This window comes from Lygodium microphyllum, chromosome 14 (genome assembly GCF_053477565.2).
Source record: "Lygodium microphyllum isolate KBCC chromosome 14, Lygodium_microphyllum_v1.1.10, whole genome shotgun sequence".
NCBI lineage: Eukaryota > Viridiplantae > Streptophyta > Polypodiopsida > Schizaeales > Lygodiaceae > Lygodium > Lygodium microphyllum.
In genome coordinates, this window is record NC_141148.1 from 139,402,179 (window position 1) to 139,414,972 (window position 12,794).

Sequence of the window (12,794 nt, forward strand, 5' to 3'; positions counted from 1 at the left end):
CTAAGAGCCACATGAGTGGATGCCAACCTCTAATTCTCATTCACAAGGGCCTGAATTTTAGCATGTTGAGTTGCTAGTTTTTGCTCCAATATGACTGGTGAAACGGTACCCTTCCTCTAATAACATGAGGAGGCAAACGGGCCATTGAATCATGGCAAAAGCCCTAACATCATTCAGAGAACGCATAGTGAAGGAAGCGTCATCAACAATTCAAGAACTGCAAGATCTTAGCAACCAAATAACACAGCTCACAAAAGAACTGCAGGCAACGCGTGCAGAAGCAAAAGAGGCTTCTGTCATGAAGGCAGAAATGGTCAATATTTGAGAGGAAATGCAACATGCCATGGCTGTCTTTGAGTATGAGAAAAAGGAAAATTCTGAACTACTAGAACATAAAGGAGCTATGGAGAATAATCTTGTGTCAATGGCTAGAGAGGTGGAGAAGCTACGTGTTGAACTTTCAAATGCTGAAGAATTAACTCGTGTCGGGTCCTACTCCAGCACTTATGGTGCAATAGGTTCTGCGTATCCCTCTGTAGGGTTGTATGGAGATACCTCTGGCTTCGTCGCTTCATGGCTCGTCAAGCTCCTCCTGGAGCGTGGCTACATCGTCCAAGCTTCTATTCGAGATCCACGGAACCTTAGCAAGACAGCCCCTTTGTTGTTGAAGTTACCCAAAGCAAATGAAGGGCTTGAACCTTTTAAAGCTAACTTACAAGATGAAGGGTCTTTTGATGCTGCCATTGAGGGGTGTGATGAAGTTTTCCACACAACTTCCCCTTTTTTCTTTAACGCAAGAGATCCATAGAAAGAGCTACTTGATCCAACAATAAAGGGAACAGTGAATGTACTGAGGGCCTGTGCAAAAGCTTCATCTGTAAAAAGGGTTGTCGTAACATCATCCATAGATGTAGTAGTTTGTAATCCGAAAAGAAAGCCAGAAGATGTTGTCGATGAGAGCTTTTTCAATGACCCAGAACACTGTCGGCGATCAAATGCATGGTATATGCTATCAAAAACACTAGCAGAAGCTGAGGCTTGGAAGTTCTCAAAGGAACATGGCTTAGATCTGGTGACAATAAATCCAACAATGGTTGCGGGAGGGATTTTACAGCAGACCATGAATACAAGCTCAGAAGTTATCTTGAGGTTCATGACTAGTGCAACTTCTACATTCCCAAATGCAATTTTGGGGTGGGTACATGTAAAGGATGTGGCAGAAGCCCATATTAAGGCTTATGAAACACCTACAATGTCAAAGCAATGTACCCATGTATATGCATCACAAAAGCATTGAGCAAAAAGATTGTGTCAAGAAGACTGGATTAAAAAGCACGTACCACGTATCGACAAAAGGGATAAGGAGCACAACAAAATCCAAGGAGCATAAAGGTAAGGAAGTCCAAAAGACCAAGAAGAAGATCAAAGGTTGCCAAAGAAGCAACAAAACAAAAAGGATGAAGAAAATATTTTCCGCTGCTACAAACCAACAAAATATTTAGCATAAATTTCCCATAGAGGATCTCGAATTCCCTGAGTGGATCTACTTCCATAGTGGATGTAAAAACCCTACCAAGATGTAAAGTTTCAAGCCTTAACTTGACTAGGCTGCCAAAGAGCTAGTCTCATGGTCCATGTTTGCATGCAGGGGGGCCAAAAAAAAGGCCAGCAAGGATCGAGACTCATCATTTGAGGGGGGGTGTTGAGAATAGAAAATGATGCTTGCCCACAAGTGGCTTTGTATGAGAGAGAGACAATGATGTATGCTCTAGGAAGAGATGTCTAAAATCACATAAGCATAGAGAGGAAAAGTGGTACTATCCAAAAAGCTATAAGGGCATGTACTAAACACTCATTTCAATGACATGGTACAATCATTTTGAGTCACTCAAGATTGTGTTTATGAGTCCAAGCTAATCTATCTTAGAACCTAATTCACTTGAGTTACAATTTCTCATGCTAATCATGTATCGTGTGTTTGATTTCTGTCCACCATAGCTCATCTAGTTCTAGGTCCATGATTCTCAACACTGTAGTGTGCAAGTGTGTAGTCATCATGTGTGTAGTAAATATAGGGTAGTGTAGGCACAAGCGCCTTTACCCTCAACAATCGTGATTTTAGACAGAGAGGATAGGCAATACATGTACCACAACCAATTTTGAGGCACTCTATTACAGCATCATATTCTCCTAATCCTTTTGAGTCCTCTATGCATGATGACTTGGTGACAGATTCTAATGAGCCCCTGACTTATAAGGAGGCCATGCACAAAGGTGATAGTCACTCTTAGGAGAGGGCCATGCAGTTTGAGTTTAATTCATTGCAAAAAAGTCACATGTGAAACTTGTTTTTCTTGCCAAATGGTAAGCATGCATTACCATGCAAGTGGATGTATAAGTTGAAGAGAGCCCCTAGTCATTGTGCTAAGCTAGCATACAAGGTCCATTTGATTGCATAGGTCTTTAAATAGGAAAAGCAAGTTGACTTTGATAATATATCATCTCCTATGGGTCATCAAGATGGCTACCCTATGCTTAATTTTGGCCTTGGTTGCACAATTAGATCTAGAGGTTTATCAAATGGATATAAAAATGGTTTTCTTACATGGCGACCTACATGAGGTCCTTTATATGTAGCAGCCTCAGGGCTTTGTGGAAAAGGGCATGAAACACCTAGTGCACAAGTAGAGAAAGAGACTCTATCGACTTAAGCAGGAAACTAGGGAATGGGACCACAAGTTTGATACTTTTATGTATTCATAGGATTACACCCCTAGCACTAAGAATCCATGTCTTTATACGAAAAAGAAGGCTCATGATGATAGCCATAGCATTTTTCTTCTATATATTCATGATATGTTGATTGTTGGGAGTACTCATGCTAAATTGGATGCTTTAAAGACTTGGCTTACAAAGAGCTTTGGGATGAAGGACATGAGGCATGCCTCTTACATACTTGGTATGTGCATTATGTATAATTACTCTAAGAGACTTCCCTACTTATCCCAGAAGTAGTACGTCCACAAAGTACTTGAGAAATTCCATGTGCAAGGTGGTAAGCCTATTGGTTGCCCGTTATCTTCTCATGTGGAGGTCAATCAAGTAAATTGTTCCTAGCCACATAATGAGAAGGACAAGATGGCCAAGATCGTGTATGCATATGCCCTGGGCAACTTGATATGCCATGATAGCCACTAGACTTGACATAGCATTTGCACTGGGATTTGTGGCTTGTTATATGGCAACACTTGACCGATGACATTAGGACATCATGAAGGGTATTATAAGATACCTTAGAGATACTACAAATAAGTGCATTTGTTATGGGGCCAAGATATTGAAGTCATGGGCTATGCAGACTCAAATTATGTAAAACATGCAAATAGTAGGAAGTCTACCTTTGGCTATGTCTTCACTTTTGCAGTAGTTGTTATTTCTTAGATGTCTTGAGTATAGAAATGCACAACCTTGTCTACTACCGAGGCTGAGTACATTGTAGCCACTAAGGCTTGCAAGGAGGCCCACCTTGTTAAGATCTCTACAAATGAGAATCCTACAACTCTACTCATTAAAAGTCTCCCATTGGAGTTTCCTTCCTTAGGAAGTTGATGGATGTAGGATGAGATGACATCTATTTCTCATTCTGTTGTACATATATGTACACATTGTACTTTGTCACTTTTTACTTATTCTCTCCTCATTCAGGTCGCATGTGCCTAGCTATCTATATTTACTTTGTACACAGTTCCCACACACTTGTATACTGCAGGTGGCAGTCACCCACCACCATCACTATCACTTTATTCTTTATTCTTTCTATGACAATAAAATAAGGGAAGTCAAGTCACACGTTGCAACTATTGGAGTTCCCCTATACTATCTTGCTCTCTCATGCTTGAACCTCCATAGATCTTGCTTCCTCTTGCTTCCGCTTGTGCTCTCACTCTTACTCCATTGTTTAGAAGTTAGGTTTAGAATCTTTCGGCTAGGTTCAGGATGATTCTAGTGGTTTGGTGGCTACCTTGCATAACCAAAAGAAAGATGTAGCATAGATGTGGTTTGTTTAAGTGCATATTCTATTATCTTCTCTAGATTAGTATATAAATGTGATATATGACTTGCATTAATTATAGTAGTACTCTATATATTGGCATAACATGTAAGACATTGAAAGTCTACAATGTTAGTAGTCCCTTTCTTGTTAGCATTATAATGAATCTTGACATTGATTCTACTTATTATTTTAAATAGGCTCTTAGTAGGTCAAAAATAATTGATCTTTTTGAGTTTATTTATGTGATGATATTAGCAATAGACATTGTAACTTAATATCTATGTGTTTAATGCAATCTAATAAAGAAATCAAATTCGTAAGATTCTACAAAACTTTGTGAGAATCTACTTTATGAAAGGAATCCTACAAGTGATATTTACATTGACTAGACATATGTCCATGTGTTTGGATAGCATTTGTAGCCTATCATAATGGTGTAGAAGAAAACATTAGATATAAATGCTCACAATAAAACATTAGATGTGACTTATCAAGGGGGACTACATATGAATGTCACCAAAAACATTTAAGATATTCTCATGCATAATTTCTTCAAGTGTGATAGTGGAACATGGCTAATTCAATATACCATTTAACTTTTCAGCCTGCCTATAAACTTTAGGGCACAATGTCAAACATTATATGTCTTCTTTATTGTGATGATAAGTATTGATTTAGGCTTCCCATAAAGATAAAAGTGGTTCTTTCAAGATGTGTGCCTAGCTTGTCGATGAATCTTTGTACCATGATCCTATAAAGTCAAACATTTCTCAAACCAATCTTGCACATACCTAAATAACCCCATAGAAAATAATATGTGGGTATGTAGATTAGTTGCTTTAATATGATATATGCCCATGATTTACATTGTACTTCAAAAAGTCGATCGTTGAGCACAATGCTCATAATGTCAATTAGTATATATTAGCATCTTTGTGCGTCTACATATAATTATACATATAAATGCATAACCACAATGGAGTAATTTATATGAGTTGACCTCATTCCACATGGTAGCAAAACACAAGCCTTTTAAAATTATAATAAATAATAAGTATTCTAAACTTTTCCAAGGACTTAAGTTAAAGAACATTTTCTTCTACGGACATGCACAAAACACGTACAATAGATAATGATTAGAAAACTATCCCTAAAATGTGAACCATCAAATGATTGTGAAATATTTTATAAGCATATATGCCATAAACTTTTTGGGTGTCCTAGTAGATAGACAAAAATCCATAATGGAGATTGCAAACATAAAAGTTGTTGGGCAGACTTTAGCACAGAAAATACACCTCATATTCGCACTTTCTTATTTTAAATGATTAATAGGAAAAAATTAATGCTAGACTATTTTCCAACTTTTCTTATTACTAGAGGATGTTGAATTAAAACCATGATACCCTTGTTATATAGTTTATGCACACATCATTCCATATGCATGCAATTATTGAGCTCCAAATGTACAATGGTCCTTATCATAATGATTAAACTTTAATCATTGTAAAAAACACTTGTATTATCATTTAAAGGGGTGTTACTTGAGAAATAGTACATGTTCTTAATAAATTGTAAATATTACTTGCATAAAGAAAAACTTGAAACATCATGATCTAAAATGGAATATCTATATGAAATGAAACCTTTACAAATCCAAAAGGGAATGCATATTACACCTTTCATCAACAATAATCTAGCTATTTTAATCATAGCCAATTTGGTGGTAACCTTGTATAACCTTCTCAATCCTCTCATAAATATCCTTTAAAATGTCTCATCTATGGAAAAGAGGTCATTAAAAAGGCCCATTGACAAACACACATGATTGACCCCAATTGTGTGCATCTTTTATCTAATTTTATATCCTAAGTTTAAATTTATCCATAGAAAAACAAGTTTCAGCAACATGTTTTGTAGCATAATTAGTTTAGCACTTCTACAATAAGACTTTTTTGCATATTCTTTTAGGCCTTCTAAAAAATTGCACACATCTTTGATTGAATACTATTTATGAATGCATGTTATATATCTTGATCTATGGAATATAGAGTTCTAGGAAAAGTATTAGCATGGAAGACTTTCCTATACATTTTGATCATACCTTGACCAAACTTTGATGGATAGACTAGAGAACATTCAACTATTTGGATTGTTTAAAACCACACAAAAAAATTTGTACTTGGTAGTCTAGTCTGTGTTGTAGTTGTACTTCACAAGGTAATTTTGGGCATTAAAATTTTTATGAATGGTTGTGACTCAATGCTCTTTAGACTTCAATTAGGAAACATGGAATATTGATAGAGTTAACACCAAATGTATGATAGTTTGGGTATGTGGATACCCTAAATTTCATTTAGAGAATGAGAACATTTTGCAATTATGTAATATTAATGGTTGTTATGTGAACTCTAAATGGCCCTTCCAATGTTTCAAACATGTTAAAACTTTTCAATATTTTTTAATTGAAAATCTAAACTATAGCATCTAATTCATCTACCAATGGTGTTGTGATATGACATCTTTTTGGAAGCTTTCATTCTTGGATAGTTGCATAAAGGAAAAGGTCCTTAATTGGCCTCTTTATTATGTCTTAAAATATTAGAGCACTCTCAAGCCCCTTAAGAAGTCCAATCATCACTAGCTACTTTGTTAGCATTGCACTTTAGGGCATATGCTTATACAATGGTGTGGTGACAAGGTGGTACAAGTCCCAAAAAATTTAACCACTGTGTATATATTTAAATTTATGAGTTATTAATCGACTAAAGTGAGATGTTTTCTCAAGAAAATTGGCATATATTTAGACAAAACTCTTCCTCCCTTGCTTGGACCTTACTACTTAAGTAGATTTCAAGCTTGGGATGCTAAGATAGTGACACAAGCATCAATTTGCACTAGAAACCCTTTCCTCATTATGAAAACATAATTGAACAATGTCCAAGATATATAAGCTTTTCAAACATGACACTTAACTTTCTTACCTATAAAGACATAGTTAAGTTTTCTTTTAAATTCATCAAAGCCTTAGTCTAAAGCAATGACATCTCTTAATTGATGCTATGCTCCATCATTAACCAAATAAGAAACTACATAACTAAAACATATTTTCCTCTACATAATAGCCCCTTTGTAGAAATATAAAGGTCCTAGCATATTTGGCCAAAGTTGAACACAAACATTTGATACACAAGATATCTTATTCTATAAACATAGATTCAAGTACTAGGTCCAAATTTCCTTCTTCTACAATGACCATAAACTCATTAAATGAGGCTATGTTGACACAAATTTAGTATTTACAAGCACTCAATCATATCAAGCAATTAGGCTAGTAGAAAAATAGATAGACATAATTTATGAACAAAATAAAAAGTTATGAGCATGTCTAGAGACATATTTGTGCATGCATTAAATGACCCATGACTAAAGTCACATGTATTTTGTGAAAATTAAGTGTGACTATAAATGTGCAATTCAACATGATTTGCCTACAACCGTCATGCAAGTTTAAATAACATATAAACATGATAATAAATGTGATTCCTACTAACTAAAAAGGACCCAAAAGCTACTAGATGCAAGATTATGGCTAGAGCCAAAATCATGTAACTGGCACCTCCCTCATTTTCTTTTTACTCCTTATGTGCTCATTATGCATTTTCATATGAATTGAGCTCACATATAATTAAGAATGACATGCAATAATATAGTTTAACACAAAAAAATGTTCAATGAGAATATAAACTGAATTGAGATGGCCAAATGACAATCTTTATTGCATTATAAAATATACATGGGAGCATATAAAACTTTGAAAACCAAAATTTGGCTTACATTCATGATTGGAGAACTCAAAGTATTTGTTGCGTTCTAGCATAGATAGAACTTTGGAAGCCAAAATTTAGCTTGCATTATAAAGTGCAACTACTTAAACTAAATATAATGTGCCTCATCTGTGACCCTAACCATAACCTTTAGATGCGCTTGTTCTTGATTTCTTTTTTCCCTCTTCATTGCCTTATGCCTACACAAATAAGATATTCTACATATTAGCAAATAAGAAAACGATTGCAATGCTTAATCTTTAAAAAATACATGCGTAATAATTAGAGCTTAGAAACTTACAGACTGGGCTTCCAATCGTCGTGAAGTGTGATTATTAATGCTACAATTGGAAGTTGTCTTTTCACATGTTGAGTAGTAGAAGAAGAATTGGCTACTTAGGGATCTATTCTTCATTTGAGAAAAATCAAATGAAGAGTAGAGCCTCAAGCACTCAATTGTAACCAAGACTAAATTGTGATAACCCATGCTATTTTGTTTGGATTCATCATGCATCTTTGTAAGTTTTGACTCCAAATCGAATGGCATCTCATTGTTCTAGCAATATGGATGGAAAAGGATAACCAAAAGATGAGATAATGTGCAAAGGAAATGACCATGGTCTACACATTGAGTAACATCTCTATACTAGAGAAGTGTTAGCAACAAACAAGAACAACAATCCTAAGCCTAAATAACAATCGTTAAACAACAAAACAATTATGAAAACTATGGACGACTAAAGCTTATGACGTGAAGCATACATTGGATCTTTTGAGAAAAAGGTTCTCTTCATGCTACAAAGGATCTGATATCTAAGTTGATAGGATAGAAGACACATGAGACATTGTCTTATTTACATGTACAATAACTATATATTGTTATGGCAGTTATAGAATTTTAAAGTCTATCTATGACAAGGTAAGCATATTGCAAGAACTACACATTTGTATTCCAGTTATAATCATGCTTAAATTGCAACTATGTGCACTCAAATTTGTGCTTTACAAGCATGTTTTAACTACCTAAATAGCCCAAAAAAAAAAAAGCATAAACACCCTAAATAGCAAGTAACAAAACAAGATAACAAACGTAAAAATCCTAAAAAATAATAAACAATAACCTCTAAACAAAGAAATCAAAAGTATGCAAAGTGTGGAAAACATAGGATGTGAAGCATACCTTGGATCTTCTAATAAACAAGGTTCTCTTTGTGTTACAAAGGCTCCTACACCTTAGATCTAAGCTTGGGCATCTTATAGCTCTCTCTCTCTCTCTCTCTCTCTCTCTCTCTCTCTCTCTCTCTCTCTCTCTCTCTCTCTCTCTCTCTCTCTCTCTCTCTCTCTCTCTCTCTCTCTCTCTCTCTCTCTCTCTCTCTCTCTCTCTCTCTCTCATTGTGTGTTTTCTTTCATTCTCTTCTTCTTTTATTTTTGGAATATACACAACTTTGATAAGGTGGACAAAATGTTTGTGTTAATACTCACGTTTACAAGTGCATGTAAATTTAGTATTTGTTGTGTGTATAAAGTCATGTTTAAGTGGTGTAAAGTTTTTAAGTTTGGTTGCAAATTTAAATGCATCATCAAACACAAATGTAAATGCACCCGCTAATATACATCTGCATATCGTGCCTATGCTTACATTCTATTGTAGTAAAGAGTCTAAATTAGCTAGGTTATGGTGACAAAGTGGGAGTAAGTGGTCTCTATAATGTGAATAGTTAATGTCAAACAATACATAATTCATTAATTATATGCTTGAGTAGTTAATACTCAAAGTTTCCATGTCAAATTTGAAGCCTAGTGAGCATATATTCAAAAATCAAACATAAATGGGGTCCTTTTATTTATTTATTTCTTTTTTTGAAGTCAAATGATCAAAAATTTATACCCTATAATGGCTATCACAAATCTTTTCATCACTCTTTGCCTAGTAGATGTTGATCAACTTTAAACATATTTAGACTACATCAGGACTTTTGTAAATGCCATGAGTTCTTTTCACATGAATTACAATATCTCGATTTGTATGATAAATTCTAATCACAAAACTTGTAACATTTTTACTTGGACTTGGTGATGTAATAATAATTATCTAATTATGACAGCAACATTCATAGCCTTTTTACATGATCTTGGTGTTGTAATAAGGATTATCTAATTATGACTACAAAAATTTTATAAGAAGAAACATGAACTTGATAATGTGGCTAAAAGTCAATATCCTTGTCGTGCTATACCCTTCTTTAGACTAGATTTCTCAATCTATACCATTTTTGCTATCTTAGGTTGAAGAGTTGACGTGATTTATAAATCAAAGGGACTTGATATCATATAAAGAGCAAAGAGTGCCTACTACTGAGCTAGCATGATCTAGGTTCTCCTAGTTAGTTGAAGGTCATTTGTTGAGACATTAGGGGAGCACTATGTTAGAGTTGTCTTATAAGTTGTTACACTGTTGTAAAAACTTTTATAAAATAAATGATGAAGATGAACCATTATAATATTAATGTACAAAATCCCTAAAGCCACAAGGTAAGAGGTGGGCTTGGATTGGCCTTCGATTTTGAATCATTTATGAATATGAATGAAAAGAAATGACAAATAAGACAATAGTGTGTACATAAGCTCACATGTTCTTTGTGTGCATGGATAGTTAACAATGATAACAACACAACCTGCATCCTTCCACATGTTTAGAAGCTTAGAGAAGATGGACAAACTAATCATGTACTTGAAAATCACTTCATTTCATATTTTCCAATGCAAATTATTGAAATCATTGTGTGATATGGTTAACAAAATCATAGAATCCATGACAACTAGAACACTACTCTATCGAAGTTTGGGTATAGTAATATTAGTTCCAATGTTACTTTCAACAAATGTGACTTGAATACAACTTTTCTTTCAAGAGTACAACTAATGTGATTGCCAAATATGTATTTGCAACTTGCAAAAGCTCAAATATCAAAATACTTTTTATATTGAGCATGCCATGATTGCAATCATGTAACAACTTGCATGGCCCTAATTCTCCTCATTTATGTAAAAATGTTAATTCCACCTTCATGGTAGATGGTGTCTTCTCAAGGGTGTGCTTTTCTTTGTATCCATGGTGCACTAAAGGATTTTGGCATGTGTTTTAACTATTGATAAAAAGAATCAAGGAATGTTTTTAGTACCACATCGAAGCATGAATTGCCAAAATAAAGTCATTTCTATGCGAGGAACTTTGATGTGGACTATCCACATGCTTCCACTCAATGGCCCACGAAGCTCTCCTAGTAAACTTTTGTATCTAGAAGGTGATTGATGGTGGAAAAAGGTGATTTGATGGCATTACAATGCATAGGAAAGAAAGAGGTAAAAGCTACATGAGATAGAACTCTGAACTCCACTTAGGAACAAAAGAACATATTTGTGTAATGATTGTGAGTTGAATCTCTATGAGTTGAAGCCATTGGCTTCCATTTTGGTCATTTTGGTCAAATCAAATACCTAGGGCAATGAGTGAAGCAAACAAATTGTAGCTTAAAGAAGGTACTAATGTTATATGACAAATGTAGTAGGATCTTTTTATATAAAGACCACCTCTTAGATTCTAATGGCTAGTAGACTTTGAAAAGATACTAGAGTGAGGATATTCATAAGATTAACAAATAAAAACTTAGAAATTCACTTAATTGTATCAAATTATTTTTTAAAACAACTATCCTTTCGATCTAACCATCAGTATGTGGGTGGTATGAAGTGGATGGAGCAAGCTGGGTGTCCATAGATGTGAAAACCACCTGCCAAAAGTTGCTCATAAACTTGGCATCCCAATCATGCACTATGGCTTGTAGTAACCCATGCAACTTAAATACATGCTCTATAAACTAAGTGGCCGCTTGAGAGGCAATGTACTAGGTCTTAGTTGGGATAAAGCGAATAGCCTTAATGAGGTGGTCAATCACCACATACATATTGTTCCATCTTTTCTTGGTGACGGGGAGGCCAGTAATGAAATCTATTGCGATATGTGTCCATTTCCCTTTAGGAATAGGCAGGGGTTATAAGATACCAGCGAGTCTAAGCATGATGTTCTTGTCGTATTGGTATGAGACACAACTAGCTACTATAACAAGAGCGATACACACCAACTAGGGTTTAGACACCTAGTCACACTAACTAGAGTATATAAGGTGTAAGAGCCCCAGATTAGGGAAACCAGTTATTATCAAGAGCATACCCTTCATCTTCATCTCCAACTTCCATGGCTTCCTCCCTCCTCTCCTCTTCTCTGTCTTTCTCTCTCCTCTTCTAGTCTTCTTTCTTCTTCTTCTTCTTCTTCTTCTTACTCTCTTTCTCTCTCTTTAGCTCTTCTCCTCTCTCCTCTCAGCTTCATTCTTTACAAGTGGTATCAGAGCTTCAAGCTTTGTTCATTTTCTTCTTTCCCATTTCTTCCTTTTCAAATCCCAAAAACCCTAGTTACTTAGCTTACAGGTACATGTACAGCAAGAAGGACTACAATTAGCTTCAGCTTTTTGGATCAAACAGGATCTATGGCTAGAGATTTAGATATATCTCGAGGTAAAATGGTTAAAATACCAAGTCATCACTTATTTTCATGCAGATTTTAGGGGTTCCAGACCAAGTTTAGAGTCCCATGAGTTGGAAGAGGGCAAAACCTCTGTTACTTTTCGCTCTAGTCCTTCCTCTCTCTCTTCTCCTACAAGCTGCCATGGCTTCCAGCCCAAAAAAATCCCAAGATCTGGCCTGAGGTGGCTCCCCAACATCAACCAGCCCCAGAACATCATCCCTGACTCCACAAGCTACTAATCAAGTAGTAGATTGGGGGAGTTGCTACCCAGAAGGCCTACATGGCAGCCCCCACAATTTGTGACACATTTTGTGCAGCTACCCTGACTTCC

At 35.5% G+C, this 12,794-nt stretch overlaps 1 pseudogene; it reads left to right on the forward strand.

Moving 5' to 3' along the window:
• The first annotated feature begins 343 nt into the window (after window positions 1-343).
• On the forward strand, window positions 344-1,297 carry LOC148026163 (phenylacetaldehyde reductase pseudogene; annotated as a pseudogene).
• Window positions 1,298-12,794: the final 11,497 nt, after the last annotated feature.